Source organism: Anas acuta, chromosome Z (genome assembly GCF_963932015.1).
Source record: "Anas acuta chromosome Z, bAnaAcu1.1, whole genome shotgun sequence".
NCBI lineage: Eukaryota > Metazoa > Chordata > Aves > Anseriformes > Anatidae > Anas > Anas acuta.
Window position 1 is genome coordinate 51,422,241 of NC_089017.1, and position 26,556 is coordinate 51,448,796.

General features: G+C 40.9%; 1 non-coding gene across 1 annotated transcript; it reads left to right on the top strand.

Annotated features, from left to right (window-relative positions):
• Positions 1 to 15,579: 15,579 nt before the first annotated feature.
• LOC137848719 (U1 spliceosomal RNA) lies at positions 15,580 to 15,736 on the top strand. Its single transcript, XR_011091494.1, has one exon. It is a non-coding gene; the product is annotated as a U1 spliceosomal RNA (small nuclear RNA).
• The last annotated feature ends 10,820 nt before the right edge of the window (positions 15,737 to 26,556 follow it).

Consider the following 26,556-nt stretch of genomic DNA (forward strand, 5'->3'; position numbering starts at 1 on the left):
ATCTTCTTATAGCTCAATAGTATAGCATGTCATGACATAATTTCTATCAGATCCCCTGAGACATAGATAAAAAAGGACATATTTGTAAACGGGTTGTGTGAGCCACCTGGTTTTCATTCACTTGCTTTTTTTATTGTTTTTTTTTTTTTTTTTTTTTTTTTAGCATTTAGCACTGTATCATTACATCAAAATCACTTTCCACTATAGCCTTATAGAAGACTTGAAACTCATTCCTGAGTATATTCCCTGTGTAGTTCATAAACTGATGTGAGGTGGTGAATACAGACCAGATCAGCTTGAGATCAATGTGCATTTAAGGGCCTCTGTGGTCTCTGTAAACCTGTGTCAACAGCATGGTTGCAGGTATGAAAACTGTGTTTAGCTTCCATAATTAACAGGTTTTGTTCTTGCATTTTTGCTTGTTTGTTTTATTTTGTTTTCTGGTAGCCTGTAATCAGAGGCCCCACAAATAATAGCCCTTCCCATCACTTTGTCACCACTATTCAGCCTGCTGCTCATCTCTGTCCCACAAAAATAATGTTGTTCGTCTCTGTACCACCTCAGTTACTCTTAGTGATCCTTTTCCTCTTTCTGCAGCATGGTGCTGCAGTCTGCATCTCAAAGCCTTGGTCTTGATACCTGTGCAGTAACCATTGTCTAACAGCACAATCCTCACTGAATGTGTGGTCTTCTGTATCTTATATGCAACATTGTCCTAAGGATAAGGAAGCACATAGAGCATTAGCCTGTATCCCATAATGGTCTTACCAGTATCTGTAGGATCCCCCCACAACTATGAGCAAGCATTACACCCCTTACACCCCACAGCATTACACCCCACAGCATTACACCCCTTCTCTGTGTGACAAAATCTTTGAAAACTATCTTGCTATTCAGGGGCCCATTGGCCAGTGTTTCTGTTTTATTTGGTCTTTTGTTTCCACACACACATTCTTGTGAAGTAGGGCTTTTGTTCTGGTTTTATTTTCACAGACAGCGTTGTCTGAGTGCTGCTGCACTGGGCAAAGCTTAAAGGATGCCCCTGTAACCCTGCACAGCCAGGCATCTTCAGGGCAGTAGCTCACAGGATTAGACTTTTCTTTGTACATCACAGGGCTTTTGCAGAGGACCTTCGCTGGGCCTCCTAGGAAAGGTTCTTGGGCTTGTTTGGGGCCCTCAATATTTGGGTGCCCTTCCATCCTCTTGAAGCTCCCTCCCAATAGCTAAGGGCATCTTCTGCAGTCTTGTAAGGAAGGGGATCCTGAATCTACCTTTAAGTTTTGTTTAATTACTCTAGTTTTTACTTTTTTATTATTATTATTTATTCCATTAGCTTGTATTAAAGAATGTTTTATCCATTTTATATTTATACCTTTATGGATACATGCATTTAATTTTATGTCTTCATAAATATGCATATACATGCACATGCATATGTAAATCTATATAAAAATAGTGTGCATATATAAAATACAATATTCATACATATTTGTATTCTAATTAGTATATCTATATATCTAAATAAATATATCTATATATCTAAATAATGTATACATTGTATATAAATGTATATACTTTTATATCTGTGCACCTTGTGGACCACATGAAACGGACATCCAGTCAGACTGCTGTCTGGTCTGAGATCAAGTGGCTATAGGAGTTGCAAAATGGCAACCAGCTGAACACCAAGCAGTATTAAAACACACTGGGTGTGACATACTACCAGAGCAAGCTTTCTTTTCTTATGTTCCTTCTGGGTAAACTGGTGGAGGAGCCAGTGTTCTCAGCCAGTCACTGGGCAGTTTGAAAACACCTCGGTTATGATATTTGTCAAAATAGTAGCTTCCTCTCGTACGACAGAAACAAAATGGCACTCCACTCCATGTAGGGTAGGAAGAGGGTCAAATATGGCATGCAAGTAGGTGGGAAAAGAACAAGGTGGTGGTAGACCAAGTGCATGAGACCAAGTGGCACCTGTCGGCCCCAGAGTGGGTGGGGCTGGGTTACAACACTTTGTGTCCCGACAGGGCCTGGCACCCTTTGGGCTGGTGTCTGCTTGGCCTAGTTGGTGCCCATGGCATTGCAGTCTTCATCGTAGTCAGGAGCATGATGTGAATTCACTGTGTAATTAAAGGCTAGGTGAAAATAATTTATCAGGATCTCAGAGTGATTGAATCCACTGTGAGTCTGTGTGGATCTCAGGGTGATTGAATCCATTGTGAGTCTGTGTGGAGTCACAGACCACTAATTATTTTATTTTTTCATAATGTCTTTAATGTCTTTACTTTTTGAAGTAAAACCACTAGTTATTTTTTATAATTTCTTTAATTTGAAGTAAAAATATGTGTTTTGTAAACTTTGACTGAAAGCTTCTTAAAACTTTACTCATTTGCTACAGAGTGTTGGGGCCAGCCGGAAGAGCAATCTCAAATGTTGCTGAAAATTTTAATGGAAAGGAAAAAATATTTTCATTGAAATTCTGCCATTTTAAATTATATCAGAATTCACAAACCAGGGATCCACATAAAAAATAGCTATATTGGAAACAGAAAATGATTATAACAGAAGGTGAAAATAGAAGTCTTGTAGACATCAAAAGGAGGCTGAGGCATGAGGTCACTCCTTGGCTTGATCCAATCTGTACTGTGACATTTCAATAAAATAAAGAAGCAAAAGTTAATAAGGTGAATAGAAAATGGATGAACAGTATTTGTTAAGCACATGATACAGTCTTGCTGGTCCTCTAATAAAATCAGTGTATATCTGAACAAAATAAGAATATCATTTAAGCTGAATGTAAGCCTGGCAAAAATATTGTGTTAGACAACTAGGGTGAAATGAACTACAGCTGAACAACAGAGAACCAGATATTCCAGTTAGGGAATCATTGTTGTAGATGACATGTACAATGGGAAAACTATAGTAATCATCATACCATACAAACACAAAAAATGTAAGGAACTGTGCTTGATGCATCTCATTTAGTTTGATCACGAAAGGTATTCTGCTGGCCTTGAAGTCCTGAGATGGAAAAGAATATTTCTCTATTTATACCAAGATAAAACTGACACCTGTCAAAATTTTCAAAGGAAACCCAGAAAGAGAGAGAGCCCAAAATAGCTAATAATTTATATATCAAGGTTCTCTTTGGTTTTGACAAAATAAAAATTTCCAATTTAAAAAAAAAAAAAAAAAAAAGATTTTTTTAAAATTTTTTTTTAAATACTCTCATTGTGCTTTAACAATTCCATACATATGCTTCACTGACTACCATACAATAAGTGCAATTTTTCTTGCCTATTAGAGAATTGGACTTGTGAAACATACATTTTAGATTCAAATTTTGAACCTTAAGAGAATCTTCTGTCCATACAATAATCACTGAAATTTCTTGATGGAATTTGTGTTATTTGTGATTCCAATGTGTCAAAATTGTTTAAAGTCATAGATATTATACAGCCCACTACATCACAAAGTAATTCAAATTATTTGGGATCTTTTGAACTATGTTAACCATCTATGATGTCCAGCACAGAATAAACATTGAGGAGAGGTTACAGTATGTATATCTGTGTCTGGCTAAACTAGTCCAATTTAACAAACCAGGGAAAACTTCCAAGAACAATGCAAGTGAACAGAATCAAGGAATGTTAAATAAATTTGAAGTACTTGTGCATGAGATTGGTTGTCCTTGAAGTTGCAGAATAAAATTTAGCACTACTAAGTTTTAAAGAGCTAAGAAAATACTCTGTTATGAATACTACCTTGGCATTCTTTAAATGCTGGGCTAGACAAAAGAGGTTTAAACTTCACATTTAGCTCAAGATAACAAGTACAAAGAGATATTCAGATACTCTTTTAAAGTACTTACTAATGATCTATAGTTACTGTAGCAACTGATCCTTTGTCATTCATTTTTACTGCAACAATAGTAATACTTGAATGTATTTAATATGCCATGAAAGAACTAAGTAACAAGAAAATAAGAATTTTGTTCTAATTTTGGCTCAGTAAGCAATATCTATTGATAATAATTCCTTAAGCTGCTAAAATGTTTTGCTTACTTCTTAATTTTTTTCACTTTTAGTTAAAAATAAAAACATAAAGTACCTAAGAAACAGTGAAATCAAATTATCTTTCTGATTTGGAAAAGTCTTTCAAGATTCTGCTGAGCAGATTCACTGGATTTTATACACAGCTTACTTTTGGAGAGTTCAAAATTAATGTAAGTGTACTTTAAAAGGCAGGGCATAAATGTAAATGTAAGTAATATTATAGCTGTAAAAGGCAGTTTACACTCCTGTTTGCATACAAGCTCACAAACCCTCCGAAGAACCAACCGAGTCACCCAGATTTATCAGTTTGGTAATTACTTGCTTGCATGTGATCCAAAATGATGTGACACTGCCGAAGTTCAAACAATTAGCTAGCTGTTAAGAAAATGATTCTGTACAATAATCCTAAACACAACTATATTTTTTTCCCTTTTATAACATGGAGTTGCTGTGTTCTGTTTCTTTGTGCTTAGTTCATGTACGATGTCTCTCAGTATTAGTAATTTACACAGCAGAAACAACTACTCAGTCTTTTTCAGACATTTCTTTGGAGAATCAGCAGGTATGTATTTCTACGACTATCACACACTCTTCCTCTTTTTATACTCCTTCAGAAAAATACAGTGGTTGACATTAAATAATCAATATTCTGGCTTTTTCCTGATGAGCTAGGTTATTTGTTTCACTAGCAACATAATATCATCATGTAGCAACAGTACATTTTCTGTTAACTTTCCTCCAGTTCAGAAGCAAAGCTCAATTCAACTGTATCCACAGCCTGTTCACTAGCTATGGAATGCTGAAATGCTTGAGTTCTAGCTGCACAGATAAACATAAAAAGAAATTATTTAGTTTGGCTGCTTGAGGATTCCCTTACAATGAATTTTATATTGTCAATTTGATTGTGAAATTTACAGGTTTGCTATTCATGCTGGGCCAATGCATTACGCTTACAGCAGTCAGAACAAGAACTGAGAAAATAACATGACATGATGAACTCACTCATTCCATATAAATTATTAATTTCAGCACACAATTATTTGTTCTTCTGCTGACAGGTACACAACCAGAACACTTGGCCTTTCATCTTCTGATTTAGGTGGTGCTCTGCTGTGTGTGTGTATATGTGTGGCTGACCTGGAAGGAGTAACAGAAATCATGTATGACAGGAAAAAATGAAGAATAAGACAAATTCTCTCTCTCTCTTTTTTTTTTTTTTTTTTTTTTTTTTGAGTTGGTCTTTTGAGACTTTTTAATTTATTAAGATCTGAGTTATAACTCATAGCTCTAGTAATGTAATAAAAAGGACAACTCTCATAAGTGAAAGAGTCACATGCTTTTCAGTAAGTTGCTGTTAGAAATAGAACAGTGGTTCAACCATTATGCTCAAAGTTGAAAGAGCTAAAGACCTTGTGTGGTATGTTCAGTCCATTTTCCTTTCACAGTTTGTCAATAACTCAACACCTAGAAATTCAACAAACAAAAAGTTTATAATTCATGTTGGTTTTGTTTGTTTGTTTTGATGTTTGTTTTTTTGTTTGTTTGTTTTGTTTTGTTTTAATAAAAATAATAAAATAACCTCTTTGCTATACTTGCTAAAATGAATTAAATGAATTAAAACTTTTCTAAAAAACAAAATTAATAGTACTAAGCAGAGATACAGAAGGGTTACTTTTTTTTTTTTTTTTCTTTGAAACTTACCTGTCATTGTATTACATGGTGTCTGAATTCATGGGTTCAGGCATTTGGCATTAACACTGACTGTAGGATAACCTCTCATCTTCTTCTCTGTCCTGTGACCTAAGGCGCGATTATGGGCGCGATCACCAGCTGCCAGTTTGCCATGTTCATGGGGGATGCTGAAAACAGGATGCTTTGTGACTGGTAACAAAGTATAAGGTATCTGCCATCTGTGGGAGAATCTGATGCAGGTGTAATATCTGGGGTTCAGCACAGAGACGTGAGAAATTTGACAACTATATCTTGTACCTCTTTTTCTGCAGAAGATTGGCATGGAAAATGTCTTGATTTTGAAGATATATTATCTCAGGAAAACAAGGTACCAATAAATATTTCTTCTTAAATTGTGCTTTATAATCTATTTTCACTTTTGCTTTTATATATATATATATATATATATATATATATATATATATATGTTTGTTTGTTGTTGTTTTTTTTTTCCCAGTGCAAAGTCTGTAACAAACATTTATTTCACTATTTTGCACATATGAAGCACAGTGAAAAAAGACATTGGTTACTGCAGTTTAGCTATGGAACTGGCTGGACCATTTTTAACATTAAGCAGGACAAAACTTGTTCTGATACATCACAGCTGTGAAGGAGAACTGAGTCCCACTGTTGTGGAAGAAAACGAGAATCAGGTGATTTTTGAAAGGCATCAGAGAGATTTAAAAGGCAGAGACAAAGGTGAAAGAGGAGGACAGAAAAGAATAAAGGCATCAAAATTGCTCTCAAATAGAAGATGTGAAAAAGAACCACTGTATTGATGAACAGAAATAAGTATGCATATACTGTACAGAGAAACATTAGCCTTACAATACATACTCTGGTTATCTCTGTAGCTAATGGAGCATAGGCTTGATTATCCCCAAAGTGTCAAATTGACTACTGCTAGACACGCAGTACATAATTGCCCAAGAGCTCTGCTGAGGCATCCAGAAATCAGATTAAGATTAAGATTGTAAATATGGATATGCTGCATTCAGATGTTTAGAAATAAAAAATAGATAAATGTGTGATTGTAGTGGGTTTACGTGGCAAAGTTTTGGCAGCAGGGGGCCATAGGGGTGGTTTCTGTGAGAAGGATCTAGAAGCTGCCCCATGTTTGGTAAGGGCCGCACTGCTGACCAGAGCCGAGCCAATAAACGATGTTGTTTTGTGCCTCTGTGAGAATCACAGAATCACAGAATCACAGAATTTCTAGGTTGGAAGAGACCTCAAGATCATCGAGTCCAACCTCTGACCTAATGCTAACAGTCCCCACTAAACCATATCCCTAAACTCTACATCTAAACGTCTTTTAAAGACCTCCAGGGATGGTGACTCCACCACTTCCCTGGGCAGCCTGTTCCAATGTCTAATAACCCAAAGAGAGCATATTTAACATAGGGAAAAAAAAAACACTGCGCCACATAGCAGCTGTGAGAGTGAGAGGAGTGAGGAACAGCCTTGCAGGTGCCAAGGTCAGTGAAGAAGGAGGGGGAGTGGTGCTCCAGGAACCAGAGCAGAAGTCCCCTGTGGCCTGTGGTGAGGACCATGGTGAAGCAGGATGTCCCCCTGCAGCCCATGGAGTACCACAGTGGAGCAGGGTTCCACGCTGCAGCCCGTGGAGGAGACCACAGTGGAGCAGGTGGACCTGCACCAATGGAGTCTATTGCCTGTGGAAGACCCCTGCCGGAGCAGATTCCAGGCTGGACCTGTAGCCCGTGGAGAGGAGACCACGCAGGAGCAGGTGACTTGGCAGGAGCTGCTGCCCGTGGGGGAGCCAGGTTGGAGCAGTTTTCTCCTGAGGGATGGACCCCGTGGTACGGACCCATATCTGGAGCAGTTCTGGAAGAGCTGCTGCCTGTGGGAAGCCCATGCTGGATCAGTTCATCAAGGACTGTATCCCGTGGGAGGGACCCCACAGCACAGGGGACGAGAGTGACCGAGAAGGAGCAGCAGAGAAGAAGCGCTGTAGACTGACCATAACCCCCATTCCCCCGTTCCCCTGCGCCGCTTGGGGTGAGGAGGTGGAAGAGGGAGGTTGGAGGGGGAAGGTGCTTTCGGGTTCGTTCCTTTGTTTCTCACTTCTCTATCTAGTTAGTAATAAGCAATAAATCTTACTATCTCCTTATGCAGAGTCTGTTTTGCCCATTACAATAATTACTGCGTGATCTTCTTGTCCTTATCTCAACCTTTGAGCCCTTTTCATCATATTTTCTCCCCATTCTTCTTTGAGGAGGGGGAGTGAGAGAGCGGCTGTGGTGGAGCTCGGCTATCCACTCGAGCGGAACCACGACAGTGATATCCTCCAAATGTCCTGAAAAAGCAACTGGCGAGAGAACATAAGTAAGTGCAGCCAACTTTCATGGCACAGCTGTTTACACTAGTGTAAATCAAAAAATATTAGTGAAACACATTCACTATTTCAATTTTTATAGTGCTATCATATATGTGGTTGATATATATGCTTATAAAAAGGCAGTCTTCTGTATTTAAAGCACTGCTGAAATGGATGTTTGGTCCTCCCGGGTGCCAGGACACACTGTTGACTCATATTTAACTTGTCAACCAAAACCTCCAGACCCTTTTCTGTGGGGATGCTCTCCAGCCTTTTGTCCTCTATTCTGTATGTATATCCAGGGTTGTTCCATCCCAGGTTCAGCATCCAGCACTTGTTCTTGTTAATCTTCATATTGTTAGTGAGTACCCGGCTCTCAGATTTGTCCAGATCTCTCTTCAAGGCCTCTTTAACATCAATGGATTCAACATTCTCCCAGTTTAGTGTCATCCACAAATTTACTTGGTGTGCCTTTGAGTCTTACATTCAAGTCATTTATGAAAGCATTGAAGAGAAGTGCCTCTAGAATACAGGCCTGGAGAACCCACAAGTAACTGGCTGCCAGCCTGATGTAGCCCCATTTCCTATAACCCATTAAGCCCAACCCATCAGTCAATTGTTCACGCATCATATTATGTTTTTATCTAGCTGTATGCTGGATATTTTGTCCAGAAGGATACTGTAATGAGCACTATTGAAAGCTTTACTGAAATCCAAAAATATTGCATCAACTGTCTTGCCTAGGTCAACTAGACGGGTGACATTGTCATAAAAGGAAATTAAGTTCATTGCACAGGACCTTCTCCTCATGAACCTGTGTTGTCTGTGACCAATGACTTCATTGTCCTTCAGGTGTTTTTCAATAACTCCCAGAATAATTTTCTCCATAATTTTACCAGGCACTGAAGTGAGACTAACAGGCCTGTAATTACCAGTGTCTTTCTTCTTGCCCTTTTTGAAAATTGGAACAATGTTTACCAGCTTCCATTTGACTGGGACCTCCCAAGACCATAGAAAATAATTGAGAGGTTTCACAGTGACATCAGCCAGCTCTCTGAGTACCCTGGGATGAATCTTGTTGGGCCCCATAATCTTATGTGCATCCAGGTGTAGCAGCAATTCCCACACAAGCTTGGGGTTGGCTGGGAGTATATCATTCCCACAGTCATGGTCCTCCAGCTCAGGGCACCAGGGGTTACAGATCCCATCATCAGTGTTGTACGTGTAAGGTTTGTTAATTCCTACATCTTTGGCATGTCTCTTTTTAACACTGTTGCAGAGACTGAATGAAGTGAATATAAATGGAAAAATTGGAGTCTTGCTACTTGGGATCCTCAGAACTTGGATTCGCAATCTGCTCACTCTGCTGCCAGAATGCGAGAGTGCAAACAGATGCATCTATCACAACAGGCTTGGAAATGTGCCATATTTAAATACTCAATCCAATATAATACTTAGTCCTTGAGTACTTAATGGGAAGTCTGTCTAATCCTCCAGTGCACAAACAGCACAGTCCCCCAGTGTCATGGGTAGTAGAGGTACTTGTAATAAATTACTATTAGCAACTGGTATTCAGAAATTGAACAGCTGTCTACCATACTTCAGTATGAACATTTTGCAGCAAACGCTACTAGACAAAAAGCTCTGTAAATGAGCTTACATTCATTATCAAGCCTTTCTAGAAAACAAAGTAGGATAAAGTAGTATTCAGTCATTATGCTTTATATAAAATCATTTGGTAGAATGTTATCAATTAATACTAATTCTATGGTGTCAATAGATATAATAGTATTTACAGACACTTTATTTTAATGTCATTGATTTGTCTCAAAGTTTCAAGAAAAAGACGTAATAGTCATTTGTCAACTGTACTCTATCACTTCTTTGCTTCCCTTTTTTAAATAATTATTCTGATACAGAAGAGAAATTACAGAAACAAAGCAGTGTGTTGCCCATTTTTGATTATGGTAAATAATGTGGATTAGTTTAGCTGCAGTATTTATACCATATAAATGACAGTCACAGTGTCAAGTTTTTGTAACCCTATTTTATTTTTAGAACCAGACTGATTCTAGATAGTTCTGCTGTATAACACCAAAAATAATGGTAATGAAATAAAATACCATTACACATTAGTTAGACTGACCAATCTATCATTATTCGGTGACTGTAGTGCATTTGATAGCATGCCGTATTTTAAATTTACAGAAAAATTAAGACAGATGAGTTTTGAAAGATAAAATAGTCATCATCTTTCCGAACTGATGAAATGCCTCTCTGGTACTTTTCTTTGTTACAGTAATGACAAACAATGAGCAAAAATGTCATGATTCTTTAAGGCTAATGTCGTAATTCTAAAGTATTCCGTCACTTAAGCACATTCACTTATAATGAAGTCCAATAAAACATTCCCAAAGTCCTTGGATGTGTAAATGCCAATTCCTCTAAAAAGAAGTTCAAATCTATTTGCTCTGGAAAACTTACTAACCACTTGTCCGCAAAGTCCATAATTTGCAGAACTAGTTCCATTTTATATTTTTAAATGGTGAGTAAAATTTTTATCTTATATTTATGGTCTGGTGAACATTACTGTCAATTGTTGGAGCAATCTGGTGTCTCTTTATCCACATATATGAAGAGTTTCAGGCATTTCAGTAAAGATTATGTAGGTGCCTTGTGGAATTTATCAGAAAGTTTAAGGCATTAAAACCCTAGAGAATGGTACACTTAGTGGAAGGGCCTTCAAAGCCTCACAGGGTAACTGCTCAGTCCCTTTCATTTTGTTGGAAGGAGGATGCAGGCCTTGATTCAGTTGCTCATTCTTGATCTGAAAAATAGAATGCTGGGAATAGGCAATCCTATTGCAACAAAACATTACTATAGCAGGACTGTATAGATCATAAATCTCTTCAGATACTCTTGTGAAATACACTTTTGCATGTTCTGTGCTATGTGACATATATGTCTCATAGTCTCATATGTCTCAACAGAGAGAGAAGGTCATTTGTGGAAAAGCTCTTCATAAACCACTGTTACTACCTTCTGAAATTTAATTTTAACAACCCAAAGTATCAGTGAAAATGTGCAGAAACAGAGTTTAGTGTACCAAAGGCAGATATTTTGCTTTCTCATTCCCAGAACTGCACATGAAAATAGGCTGTGCTGCTGTCTGAAAATGAATTGTATGGCAGATTTTCCTACAGTAAGAATCTGATCTGCCATCCTCACGCATAGCAAGAAATACTTCTATAATTCTTTATTTAGACCTCACTGCCTAGAAAAGTTTAATACTGAGGAGTTGGGGAAACAAATTGTTCCACATTTGCATGCTGTAAGCTTAACTTTCATGCAGAACTGCAAAGCTTTATTGCTGCCTAGAAAGCTGAAATTAAAAGAGTCACTGGTACCTGCAATATTAATCAATCCACAAACAAAAATATGAATTTCATATTACTTCTTACTCACTTCTATTTTAGCTGTATGGTATGTGTTTTTGTTGTTGTTATTGTTGTTTTCTGATTAATATTAAAAAGAGATAGTGGGATGAAGAGGAGTGTGGGTGCCTTCAATGAAGCAGAAGTTACAAGTATTGTGATTATTGTTGCTACTCTCCTGCACTGCAGTGCTATCAGATATTAATATATATATATATATATATAATAAAGAACAAAAAGTTCTATGAGAAATATCTACAGACAATCTACAATCTAGACATGTTCAAGCGAATATCTTAGTGAATTAGTATTTTTATTTGGGATTGCTATGATGGGCATCCTGCAAGCAGAAGCACACAGTAGCAACATAGCATAGCCCTATATTCCCTATTACCTGACACTTGATTCCTCCCATTTCCTCATTATCTGAGTACTACAGGTTCACAACCTACCTGACACTTGTTACTACACCCTGTATGTACAGTTTTATTTGAACAACATTTAATTTCTCCTTTTTTTTCTTCCTGTTTTTTTTTTTTTTTTTGGTTTGTTTGTTTGTTTTGCTTGGAACTGGATAGCCCATGCTTTCATAGATTATTGTTTTTGCTGGTTCCAAAACTACTTGTCTTGTTTTTCTTTGCTATTTTCCTTATTTTGGGACAGTGAGATATTCCCTTATCTGCTTATCATACCCACAACACTCCCCCCACCGCCCACCAATGCCTGCACGATCACTTTTGAGTATGCAAGGTTAGTGGAATATTTCACTGCAAAAACACAAATTTAATTCTTTCATTTCTTACAAATTCTGTCTTCAATAACTTCTGTGTACCAAATAAAATGAATGACCACATATAAGGAAGTTTGATTCTTGTTAGAATAAGTGTTGGAGGAGTAGCTGGCAAAAACAGAAGCACTTAACCTCATTGGCATTGTAGAGCTGGGGTGTGACAGCTCCCATGACTGGAGTGTTGGAATGGAAGGATACAGGTGCTTTAGGAAGGACAAGAAGGGAAGGCAAAGAGGGGGCATCACCCTCTATTGCAATGAGCAGCTGAAGTGCATGGAGCTCTGCCTGGGGAAGGGTAAGGAGCTGACAGAGATCTTATCGGTCAGGATTAAAGGGAGGGCAGAGACAGGTGACATTGTAGTGAGGGCCTGCTACTAGGAAGACCAAGCAGATGGGGACCTCTACAGACAGATAGAAGCAGCCTCACTTTCACAAGCCCTGGTTCTCATGGGAGACCTTAACCACCCCAATATTTGAGGGACAGCAGAACATAGGCAATCCAGGAGGCTACTGGAGTGCATTGATGACAACTTCCTTCTTCAAGTGATAGAGGAGCCAGTGAGGAAAGGTGCTATGCTGTACCTCATTCTCACCAACAAGGAGGGGCTGGTGGGAAACGTGGAACTCAAGCGTAGCCTTGGCTGCAGTGACTACGAAACAGTACAGTTTTGCATTCAGAGGACAGCAAGGAGGAAGCACAGCAAGCTTGCTGCCCTGGAGTTGGGGAGAGCAGACTGTGGTCTCTTCAGGGATCTGCTTGGTAGAGTGTTATGGGACAAAGTCCTGGATGGAAGAGGAGCCTAGGAAAGATGCTTAGTATTCAAGGGTGACCTCTTTCAAACTCAGGAGCAATGCATTGCAACAAAGAGGAAGTTTGACAAAAATACCAAGAGGCCTGCATGGATGACCAAGGAGCTCCAGACCAAGTTTAAACAGAAGAAGGCATAAAGACAATGGAAGCAAGGACAGATAGCCTGGAAGGGATGTCCAAGCAGCCAGGGATCAAGTTAGGAAAGCTGATACTGATAAAATTAAATTTGGCCAAGGACATCAAGGGCAATAAGAAAGAGTTCTATGGGTACATTGGTGATAAAGGAAGATGAGTGAAAACGTGGGCCCTATCTGGAATGAAGTGGGAGACATGGTTACCATGATATAGAGAGGTACTCAATGACATTTTTTGCCTCAGTCTTCATTGGCAAGAGCTCTAGCCACATAGCCCAGGCCCCAGAAGGCAAAGGCAGGGCCTGAGAGGTTAAAGAACAGCCTGTTGTAGGAAAATATGAGGCTTGAGACCATCTAAGAAACCTGAAGGTGCACCAGTCTTTGGGACCTGATGAGATGCATCCGTGGGACCTGAGGGAAGTGGCAGATGAACTTACTAAGCCACTGTCTATCATATTTGAGAAGTCATGGAACAGTAATGACATTCCCACTGACTGAAAGACGGGAAACATAATCATCATTTTTTAAAAGGGAAAAATGGAAGACCAAAGGAAATACAGGCCAGCCAGTCTCACCTCTGTGCCTGGCAAGATCACAGAGCAGGTCATCCTAGAAACTATGTGAAGGTACATAGAAAATAAGGACGTGATTGGTAGCAGCCAGCATGGCTTCACTAAGGGCAGCTCATGCCTGACAAATCTGGTGGCATTCTACAATGGGGTTACAGCACTGGTGGATGGGGGAAGAGCAACTGACATCATCTACTTGGACTTGTGCAAAACATATCCAGGGTCTCTCAGCCTTTCTTCACAGGAGAGGTGCTCCAGCCCTCTAATAAACTTTGTGGCACTCCTCTGGAGCTGTTCTAACAAGTCCACATCTTTCTTGTACTGGGGGCCCCAAACCTGGGCACAATACTTCAGGTGGGGCCTTACGAGGGCAGAATAGAGGGGGTCAATCACCTCCCTCCACCTGCTGGCCACTTCTCTTTTGATGCAACCCAGGATGCAGTTGGCTTTCTAGGCTGCAAGCACACACTTCTGGCTCTTGTCAAGCATTTCATCCACTAGAACTCCCAAGTCCTTCTCTGCAGGACTATTTTCAATGAGTTCTCCTAGTCTGTACTCATAGAATCATCAAGGTTGGAAAAGACCTTCTGGATCATCTGGTCCAACCATCCCCCTATCACCAATATTACCCACCAAACCATCCATGTCCCTAAACATGTCCAACCTCTCCTTAAACACCCCCAGGGACGACGCTTCCACCACCTCCCTGGATAACCCGTTTCAATGCCTTACTACTCTTTTTGAGAAGAAAGTTCTCTTAGTTTCCAAAATAAATGTCCCCTGGCACAACCTGACGCCTTTCCCTCTAGTCCCATTACTAGTTATCTGCTAGAAGAGGCCAACACCCATCTTTTCCGTTGACTGCTTTGTTTTAAAGCTTTATTTTAAGTTTCTTTGCCACTTAATGTCTGCCTTTTAAAAGATTCTGCATCGCTACATTAGACAAGCTACATGCAGAGGAAACTAATGAGGATACACATAGAAACTCCAATAACCTAATCGGAGAAACAGAGTATCCTGACCTGGATACTTCTTAGACTGTCACAGAAAAGTGATCCCTTTCCCTCAGGACAATTCCCTTCAAGACGTGTCAATGGAAGCAGCTCTCTAGATTATTTTATAGACTGAAATGGGTCACTGTTACTGATATGTGGTACTCATTATGGGATGCGAGGGAAATACAGCTTGGGGTTCTATAAGACTCACTAGAGGATTTTTAAGGAAGGAACCAAAGTTGGAGAAAAAGTGGGATCAGGGTGGACTGGGGAGGAACAAGGATGGAAAAACAGGTAGATAAAGGCATAAAGGTGGGGTGGTTGCTTGTTAAACAGTTGCTGGTCCATAGTTCTGTCTGACCAACTTGGTCACTGTAGTCAGTCCTGTCTTATTAAACTTCATTTCTAATTATGTAATTATGTCCTGGATGATAGACTCCCTATTCTTTGTACATTTCTGTATATGGAGGCATTAGCAGTTCTAGCAACAGCACTAGGACCACAGGCCATAGTGCCCATGAGAGCTATGCTTGGGGACTCCTTGCCCTTTCTTTTCTGGCCAATGAACCTGTAGAACCCCTTCTTGTTATTCTTTGCATCCTTCACCAAGCTCAGTTCCATCTGTGCCTTGGCTTTCCTGATCCCATCCCTGCACATCTGAACACACCCCTGAACTCTTTCTAGATCTCCTGCTTTTTGCTAGGATAGAGTTAATTTTCATCCTAATAGTTGGCAGGGAGACACCAAAATCAGGTAGGTGATTTTCCCAGAGTGAGGCTCATCCCCTGCACTCCTTTGTGCTGACTCCTTTGATTTCCCCAAATGAAGAAAACTGACTGCATAATTTGTGGTAGTGGGGGACTTTGTTCATGCTTTCCCCTGGTAAAAGGACTGTTGTGGTTTAACCTGGCAGGCTCAGCATCGCACAGCCTTTTTCTTACCCTCCCCTATGCAGTGGGATGGGGGAAAGAACTGGGAAAAAAAAAAAAAAAAAAAAAGAAGAAGAAGAAAAAAAAAAAGTAAAACCCTGTGGGTTGAAATATAGATAGTTTAATAGGACAGAAAAGAAAGATAAATAATAATAACAATAATGATAACAGTAATAATAATAATAATTTGTATAAAGCAAGTGATGCACAATGCAATTGCTCACCACCTGACTGATGCCCAGCCAATCTCTGAGCAATGTTCCCCTTCTCCCCCCTATCCCAGACAGCCACCCCATATTAATTGTTCAACATGATGTCATTTGGTGTGGGATATCCCTCTGGCCAGTCTTGGCCAGCTGTCCTGGCTGTGTCCCCTCCCAGCTCCTTCTGCACCCCAGCCTCCTCACTGGAAGCACATCCCCAGAAGTTGGAAAGTCCTTAACTTAGTGTAAGCACTGCTCTGCAACAAGTAAAATATCAGTCCATTATCAGCATTATTTTCATCCTAAATCCAAAACACAGTGCTACCAGGAGGAAATTTAACTCTATCCTAGCCAAAATCAGGACACCAGGCCACAGGGCCCTGTTTCCAATGCCTGTGCATTTCCTTCTTTTGTCTCAGATTGACTTAGCCATCCCGGTTTTCTGCCCTCCCTGCCTGCCTTCTTACACAGAGGAATGGAGAGTTCTTGTACTCTAAGGAAAACATCATCAAAGAGTTGCCAGCTCTGTTCAGCTCCTTTGTCCCTGATGACAATGTTCCAGGGGATCTCATCCACTATGTTTTTAAATAGGTTGTTGTTTGCTCTTCAGAATTTCAGGGTTCTGACTTTGCTCTTAGCCAGGCCCATATTCCTTGAGATAACAAACTCAGCCATTGTGTGGTCACTGCAGCCTATACTGTCTCCAATCTTAACTTCTTTAATGGGTTCATCTGCATTGGTGAGCACCCGGTCTGGTAATTCCTCTCTGGTTGGTTTGTCTAATACCTGTACCAGGAATTTATCTTAAATGCACTCCAGTAGTCTCCTGCATTGCTTACATCCTGCTGCATAACTTTCCCAGCAGACATCCATGTGGTTGAAGTCCTGCATTAGGATGAGAGTGTGCGAGTGTGACATTTCTTGTAGTTGATGTAAGAAGGCCTCATCCACAGGCTCTCCTTGGTCAGGTGTATTAGACCCTGATCACAAGGTATGTTTTATTGGTCTGGTCCTTAACTTTTACCCACAAACTCTCAACCTGTCTATGGCTGTTTCTCAGAGGCAGCTCTTCACAGTCAATCACTTCCCTAACATAGAGGGAACACCCTTGCCCCTCCTTCCCCATCTCTCTCTTCTGAAAAGCTTCTAGTCCTCTATTCCAGTTCCAGTTGTGTGATCGGTCCCACCATATTTCCATGATAGCAATTAGTACATGTTTGTCTAATTGCACTGTAGCTTCCAACTCATCCTGCTTGTTTTCCCATGATGCATGTGTTGGTTTAGAGGCACATCAGCTGGGCTATTGGTCGCATCACATTTCCAGAAGAACCCCAGCTGATTGCTTTGGGACAGTTCACAACTATTTTACTGTTGCTTCCTAAACTGACAATGTCCTCAGGTTTGCTTCCATCACTCAGAGATACATCTCCTTCCCCTGCTGCATCTCATTTAAAGTCCTCCTGATAAGCCCAGCCAGCATACTGCCCAGAACACTTTTGCCCCACCTGGTCAGCTGTGCCCCATCTGGTGTCAGCATTCCCGGTCCCTCAAAAGTGTGTCCAAGGTTGTAGAACCCAAATCTTTGGGCACAGCACCAGCCTCGCAGCCAATCATTCCCATGGTCTGTTCATCTTCTTCCTGGATCCCAGTCACCAACTGGAAGGACAGAGGAGAACACTACTTGTGCTCCTGACACTTTTAGCATCTTTCCAAGTGACATAAAGTCCGTTCTGATAATTCAGAGTCTTCTTGTTGCAGCCTCATTTGATCCTACATGAAAAAATACAAAGGGGTCTTTGGGAACCATCAGGCTTGGTAGCCTCTTCATAATATCACAAATATGGGCCCCAGGCAGGCAGCAAACCTTTCTGGAGAGATTATCTGGACTGTGAACGGGAGCCTCAGTGCCTCTCAGAGAGGAGTCTCCAATTTCTAACATCAACTCTGTGTGGTTGGTTGTTCTGAGGTCTTTACTATTACTCCCAGAGTCTCCTCTCCTGCCCTGGAGCATTGTATCTGTTCCATGGGAGCCTTCAGGGACAAGGGGGAGACTCCTATGGCTCTGAGCAAAGACAAGGGTCCACTCTTCCTTGTCCTGTGAGTCTTTCAAATGTACAGGGCTGAAAGCTTTTTTACTTTCCCCTTGCCAGTACTTAAGGGAGGGCTGTAGCTCTGACTGTGTCAGCATATAATACGAATATCTTTGGCTCAGATTCTTGGGTGTTATGTTGTCCAGTGAGTTCCTCTTGAAGCAGAGCCACCTGTTCATCCAGCTGGGCACATTTACACCCACTTAAACCCCACACTTAAACCCTCTGCCTTCAAGACGTGGGAACTTCCAGAAACTGGAGTTCCCTGGAACTAAGGGTCTGGACATCTCTTTTGGTCCTTGGGAAGCCTGTGGTTGGGTCATCCACTGCTTCTCTGCACAAACAGGTCCAGACAAGTGTTCAAGGCTGGGTTGGATGGGGTTTTGAGCAACCTGATCTAGTAGGAGATATCCCTGCCCATGGCAGGGGGTTGGAATTAGATGTTTTTTAAGGTCCCTTCCAGTCCAAAACATTCTATGGTTCTATGTATTCTACTTGATACGCATGCAGACACAGAGAAGTAGAATCCCTGTAAGGAAGGTGTCATTCACAAGGCTGTTTATTAGAACTAACACAATAAAAAGATAGAGATAATCTTATGTTCCTTAGATGCTGGGAACCCCAGGCAGTGTGGCATCTGAGACCTCTGATCCATGTTGAGTAGGCTTGGTTCATAGCATATTCTACCCTTTCAGTCAGTTGAGCTACTACATGACTTTCTTACAAAAAATAACTCTATTAATCATTTCTAATGTTAAGCAGAGGTGATGTTCTCATGAGAACTTCTTGCTGCTCAGTTAGATAAAGGCAAAACCACAGAGCAGTTGTAATCACTGGTACCAAGCAGAAGCTGCCCGCAGGCTCCTCTGTCACAAGAAATTGGAAGGAGTTGGCTGAGTTTGCCCCAGGCCAAAGGATTTGTGCCCCCCAGCACAAGCCTACTGGCCACACAGTACAGGAAACACAGCACAGGGCAGGCCTGGGCAAACTCAGGTTTACCTTGGCATGGACCACCTGCTCCTCAGTGCATGGTAGCCTTCTAGTCAGGATCACTACATCCAGCCGTGGGCTTTGGTTCATTTACACCTGTATTAATGATCCAAAAGAGTAAAGGTCTCAAAATCCTGCCTCAGTACAAACTGAAATATGTATGTTACAGATATATTAATATATATTTTTAAAAGCATATAAACCACAAACAGCTTGAGAAAAGGCTGCTGCAAAACCTGGAACTACCCAGGAAACTATTATATGTACAAGTTTAAGCCTTGGAGGAGTTGGAAATTTAACCTGGGCTAACAATTCACAAAAAATAATTTAACTAATCAATATAGACTTTCTCTTGCAAATCAGCCATGAAACATTTTCTGATTATATCAAATATAATTTATTGCTTGATTTGATTATTTTATTTTCAGAATAATTTATGAAATAGTTCATGGTCAATGAATTATAAAAGTAATTCACTGGAGGTATTTACTACTCATGGTTCAAGTGACTGGTTGTTTTTGACTGGAAAGAAGACAGGAGCTGTTTCTCTTCTTCATCCAAAGGGGTAACACCTAGACACCGTTATTCATGGATATCTGCACTGTTAATTTATTTTCTTGTAATTCTCGATATCTTCTTGAAATTTACTCTTCTACACAAACATCTGTTCCACAAAACTCATGCTCATGTTATTTAAATAATAGAAAATCAGTTTGGAAGTACATACAACGTTCTCAGTGATTACATATATTACTAGTGATATTTTTCTTGTAAGTTCAAAGGCTTCTCTGCAAAATTACTTATTAATGTGCTTAAAAGAATACATGCAGACTGAGTTTGAAAAACAGTAAATGCCACCACCTCTTCCCTTAAAACTGGGCTAAAGCAAGTACAGGAATAGATTATGAATACATACAAAAATACAATTATGGAGAAAAGTGTAAAACAAACAAAACAAACAAACAAACAAAAAAAAAACATTTTCTATATCTATTGTTGTTCCTTTTTCATTAAAAAGACAAAGTAATGATGTGGAGCATTCATGTTTTGGCTTTAGACAACTTTGGAACTGACTTCTGCTCACAGGCAACTAGGCTACTGTTTAACTGGAAAATTATTTCTCAGGCTTAACCACACTTATGCATAATGCCACAGCAAAGTCCCCGACTTCTTTGTTAATTGCCTGCTGCACTGTCATTACATGTCAGAAAACTTCCAAGGCTGAAGCAGTTCAGAATTTAATGGATCTCAAATGGCATTACTGTTATTTTGATTTTTTCACTATATTTTATGACAAGGTCACTGACCTTGCACACAATCTTAAATATACATTTCAACATACATTTTTCAAAATGTAAACCATCTAGTCCTCACCTGACTGCCACATTAGAACATCATTTGCACATGTCACAATACTGTCATCATCCTAGAGATTTACCCAATTATTTTTATCATCATTTCTGATAATTTAGAGACTTAGCTTCATTAAAATTAAGTATATGATATTTATAACCTAGCTCTTGGTGGGGTGGAGAAGCTCTACTGTGTCATATTCATGTATCACAGGAATTCCTCTAAAACAGGCAGATACTAGATCAGGATTTCTCTCAACAAAATTATTTGTTTTTAATTATATTTTTCTGCCTAGAATTTTCATATGAACAGAGGTTTAGGATTTTCTATACAAATAAAAATTTCACGTGCATAGATTGACTTCATTCTACTGTCTGTAAATTTGATCTATATGCCATACTTTCTATGCCTGCATACTTCAGAGTTATGAATCTATCTAAAATGTTATCAAAATGTTTACTACTAGACTGCACCAGGAGTTATTGTCGTGGTTCCGCTCGAGTGGGCAGCCGAGCTCCACTGCAGCCACTCTCTCACTCCCCCTCCTCAAAGAGGAATGGGGAGAAAATACGATGAAAAGGGCTCAAAGGTTGAGATAAGGACAAGAAGATCACGCAGTAATTATTGTAATGGGCAAAACAGACTCTGCACAGGGAGCTAGTAAGATTTATTGCTTATTACTAACAAGCTAGAGAAGTGAGAAACAAAGGAAAGAAACCAAAAGCACCTCCCCCCCCAACCACCCTCTTCCACCTCCTCCCCCCAAGCGGCGCAGGGGAACGGGGGAATGGGGGTCATGGTCAGTCTACAGCGCTTCTTCTCTGTCGCTCCTTCTCGGTCACTCTTGTCCCCTGTGCTGTGGGGTCCCTCCCACGGGATACAGTCCTTGATGAACTGATCCAGCGTGGGCTTCCCACAGGCAGCAGCTCTTCCAGAACTGCTCCAGATATGGGTCCGTACCACGGGGTCCATCCCTCAGGAGAAAACTGCTCCAACCTGGGTCCCCCACGGGCAGCAGCTCCTGCCAAGTCACCTGCTCCTGCGTGGTCTCCTCTCCACGGGCTACAGATACAGCCTGGAATCTGCTCCGGCAGGGGTCTTCCACAGGCAATAGCCTCCGTCGGTGCAGGTCCACCTGCTCCACCATGGTCTCCTCCATGGGCTGCAGCGTGGAACCCTGCTCCACCATGGTACTCCATGGGCTGCAGGGGGACATCCTGCTTCACCATGGTCCTCACCACAGGCCACAGGGGACTTCTGCTCCGGCACCTGGAGCACCTCTCCCCCTCCTTCTTCACTGACCTTGGTGCCTGCAAGGCTGTTCCTCACTCCTCTCACTCTCCCAGCTGCTATGTGGTGCAGCGTGTTTTTTTCCCTGTCTCAAATATGTTCTCACAGCGGCACAAAACAACATCGTTTATTGGCTCGGCTCTGGTCAGCAGTGGAGCCCTTACCAAACATGGGGCAGCTTCTAGATCCTTCTCACAGAAACCACCCCTATGGCCCCCTGCTACCAAAACCTTGCCATGTAAACCCACTACAATTATTCAGGAAAAAAAAAAAAAAAAGAAAAAAAAAAAAGAAAAAAAAAGAAAAAAAAAAAGAAACATTACTTGTATATGCAAACAGAATTAATAATTAATACTTCCCAAAAAATCAAAAATCAAAAATCAAAAAAAGCCAAAAAATCAAATGTAAAGAATTGTCCAAGAGAAAGCCTTCTGTGCAACAGTAAATTGGTCTTCATTTAATGTTCATCACAGCTTTTATCCCCGTAGGACGCCTTAAAACTTTCTGTGACTGATAGAAAATGGTTACTGGCCTGGTAGTCTTCCCTTCCCTTCCCTTCCCTTCCCTTCCCTTCCCTTCCCTTCCCTTCCCTTCCCTTCCCTTCCCTTCCCTTCCCTTCCCTTCCCTTCCCTTCCCTTCCCTTCCCTTCCCTTCCCTTCCCTTCCCTTCCCTTCCCTTCCCTTCCCTTCCCTTCCCTTCCCTTCCCTTCCCTTCCCTTCCCTTCCCTTCCCTTCCCTTCCCTTCCCTTCCCTTCCCTTCCCTTCCCTTCCCTTCCCTTCCCTTCCCTTCCCTTCCCTTCCCTTCCCTTCCCTTCCCTTCCCTTCCCTTCCCTTCCCTTCCCTTCCCTTCCCTTCCTTCCCTTCCCTTCCCTTCCCTTCCCTTCCCTTCCCTTCCCTTCCCTTCCCTTCCCTTCCCTTCCCTTCCCTTCCCTTCCCTTCCCTTCCCTTCCCTTCCCTTCCCTTCCCTTCCCTTCCCTTCCCTTCCCTTCCCTTCCCATTTTTGTCTGTTTGCTTTAGTGGCTCTAGCACTTGTTTAAGGGAAACTTCTAGAAGTTGCATTAAATGTTTAAATGAACTCTTTAGCACATTAGTTATATGGTACTTATATACTTCACATACATGTATATTCATTTATCTTCACAAAACATCTGTAAGAGGAACGTCATTTTCATGCTTATATTTTGATAGTAATCTGAGATACAGAGAAGGGGATGAATAGTGCAGTCATTCAGAATACCCTGTCAGAGAGATAGGACTTAATTTTACAGAATACTTAGCATTTTCTAAACCTTCAAATTCAAAGAAAAGTTCAAAGCAAAGATCTTGTTCAACAGTTTTGCAAATTGGATTCCAGGTCTCATGTCAAACACTCAGAAAATGAGGAACAAATACCTACTAACCACCTTAGAAAAATGTGGTGTAAATGACTTGCTTGTCTTCACACCTGTGTGAGAGGAACACGTAGAATATGATCCTGCAAGGTACTGATTTACCCGATTCTATGATTTACCATCCTGTTAAATTGTGGTTACATACAGACTTAGCATGACAAATCTTACCTCCATTGATTAAAGTTTGGCAAAATTATAAGCAAGTGAAAACAGGGTCCTGTAATATAAAATGTCAGTTAAAAGTATGATTAGCAGTGTTAAGAGTTCAAATAAATAAATAAATAAATAAATTTTAAGGAGCTGGCCAAGTTGCTTACCATCATTAATCAGGGAAGGTCCCAGTCGACTGGCAGCTAGCAAATGTGATGCCCATCTACAAGAAGGGCCAGAGGGCAGACCTGGGAAACTACAGGCCTGTCAGTTTGACCTCAGTGCAAGGGAAACTCATGGAGCAGATTATCTTGAGTGTCGTCACGCGGCACTTACAGGGCAAGCAGGTGATCAGGCCCAGTCAGCATGGGTTTATGGAAGGCAGGTCCTGCTTGACGAACCTGATCTCCTTCTATGACAAAGTGACGTGCTGGGTGGATGAGGGAAAGGCTGTGGATGTGGTCTATCTTGACTTCAGTAAAGCTCTTTACACCGTTTCCCACAGCATTCTCCTCAAGAAAATGGCTGCTCCTGTCTTGAGCTGGTGTACGCTTCATTGGGTTAAAACCTGGCTGGGTAGCCAGGCAATCCAGTTGGAGGCTGGTCACTAGTGGCATTCCCCAGGGCTCAGTACTGGGGCCAGTCCTCTTTAATATCTTTATCGATGATATGGATGAGGGGATCGAGTGCACCCTCAGTAAGTTCACAGATGACACCAAGTTAGGTGCGTGTGTCAATCTGCTCGAGGGTAGGAAGGCTCTGCAGGAGAATCTGGATAGGCTGCACCGATGGGCTGAGACCAACTGTATGAAGTTCAACAAGGCCAAGTGCCGAGTCCTGCACCTGGGGCACAACAATCCCAAGCAGAGCTACAGGCTGGGAGATGAGTGGTTGGAAAGCTGCCTGGCAGAGAAGGACCTGGCAGTATTGCTGGATAGTCGGCTGAATATGAGCCAGCAGTGTGCTCATGTGGCCAAGAAGGCCAACAGCATCCTGGCTTGCATAAGAAGCAGTGTGGCCAGCAGGGCTAGGGAGGTGATCGTCCCCCTGTACTTGGCTCTGGTGAGGCCGTACCTCGAATACTGTGTTCAGTTTTGGGCCCCTCGCTACAAGAAGGACGTCAAGGTGCTCAAGTGAGTCCAGAGAAGGGCGACTAAGCTGGTGAGGGGGCTGGAGAGCAAGTTTTATGAGAAGCAGCTGAGGGAGATGGAATTATTCAGCCTGGAGAAGAGGAGGCTCAGGGGCAACCTTATCGCTGTCTATAAGTACAGCAGTGTGCACTTGTAGCCCAGAAAACCAACAGGGGGGTTCGAGTAAATGATCTTTAAAGGTCTCTTCTAACCCAAGCCAAACTATGATTTTACGAAGCTCATAGTAACTTTCTTCTACACCACTTCCTTCACTTCCACACCTAAACCATAGAGCGTTTTTAAGAGAAATAAAGAAGAGAAAGTCAACTGTTGCATGCGTAGAAAATGAGAGGTAGCACAGAGAGAAACTTGACAATGAAATTTCCTAGCAGTGATTAAGAAAAGTGACTCAAAGCAAAATTCCTTCTGACTTCAGAGGAAGGAGAATCATGCTCTCTTCATTGTTTGGCATAATCTACAAGTATGAGCTACAAGTAATGGAATGATAAATAAAGCAAAATTCATGATGATGTTCAGAAAATGTTTCTCCATGTGGTCTAGAGAGCTGATATAACTCTTACAAAAGTCAACACAAGTTCCTTGACTTCCATGGGTGAGGGATCAGAAGCTTTTAAACTATCAGATAACGTCCTTTGATACACTAGAAGCTCAAGTGTTATAAAGGGCAATTGGACAAAGAAAGTGCATGTTAGTGTGAAGAACCTTATTTACAATTCTGAAAACAGCAAGAAACCCAGATAAACTGAACCCATGGAGCAAGCAAAATCACTTCTGAAGCCACAATACTGTATTTTGATAGTTTACATATGTTTTGACATTGTAATCCTGAATTCAGCTTAACTCTTAGACTATTCAGAAAATGAGAACTATTGATAAGAAATAATCCCTACTTTATACCTTACTATAAAACTCTGGGTGGGAGGGGTAGGGGGGAAGAAAATAAATGAGTACTTCTGTGCTTAAATGCTGGCTACACTAGTAGAGGAAGTGTATTTTGTTCACATCCTCAAAAGGAAGGAAAAGGAGGGACCTCTAGACATGTTGATCTTCCTAACATTTATTTTTTTTGATCCAGAGAAGCTCCATCTATCCAAATGGGCCTTTTCAATTCACTTCCTTCTTCAGTTCCCCATCAATCCTTGGCATCCTTGTTGGCCTCCTCTGCATTTCCTATTTTACTCTGCTCCTCCACCTCCCACATAAATTAGTGATGCTACACCATCAACAGAAGGAGCTGTGTAAAATGAGTATTGGATGCAGTGTGCTCTGCATGGGGAAAGCCCTGTACTGTAGGATATAAAAGGCTGAATATGAAGTGTCACTGACCATAGTGTGAAAGATTAGGGGGAACTGCTGCATGGCGACAAGGAGCCATTTAGCTATCCAAATTCCCTGTGACATGATGTTCTTGGATGTGATGTAAATGTGTTTTTGCAAATGTGAAAGCATTGCACTGTACTAAGGAATTATGGAAGCAGCAGGTAACCTGAATATAGAGAGATGTTCTGGATGTAGACCGATGCTGTCTGGAGGGGGTCCAGGGCTATTGTAAGCTTGAAATGTGTGCCAGAAGCATGACATTATGCTGTGTGTCATGTTATTGTTGACCATTAGAAAGTCCTTTGTCACACAGCATGATGGTACTGTAGAATTGGTATTGGTGGAAGTGAGGTAGGAATTTTTGTTGTGAGGGTGGTGGAAGAAGCATGTATAATAAGCAGAATCACAGGGAGCTCTGCAGTATACGAGATAATGGCAGAGCTAACCAGATATATCTTAATATACAGAACATGAAGTGGGTTTTACAACGCTTCATAATAAACAGATCACATTTGTTTATTATTCACATAATAAACAAATACCTATGAAGATGTAACAGGGATAAAGCATATTTGTATAAAGTGAAACACACCAAGAAGAACTGATATGTCACACATGAAAAGAAACTTGAGAAATACTCTAAATTCTGAGCAAAAAATATGTACAATGTTAAAGCATCAGCGCTTTATAACTCTTACTGCAAAATGTATTTAAATGCATCAAAAGTCTGAAAAAGTTTATCTCCTGCTTACTCCCTTGCCTTCATTCTCCAGAGGTACATTTTGCTGCTACTGAAGTAATTGTCCAAGCAAGGAAACTGAATCGTTAAAATACCT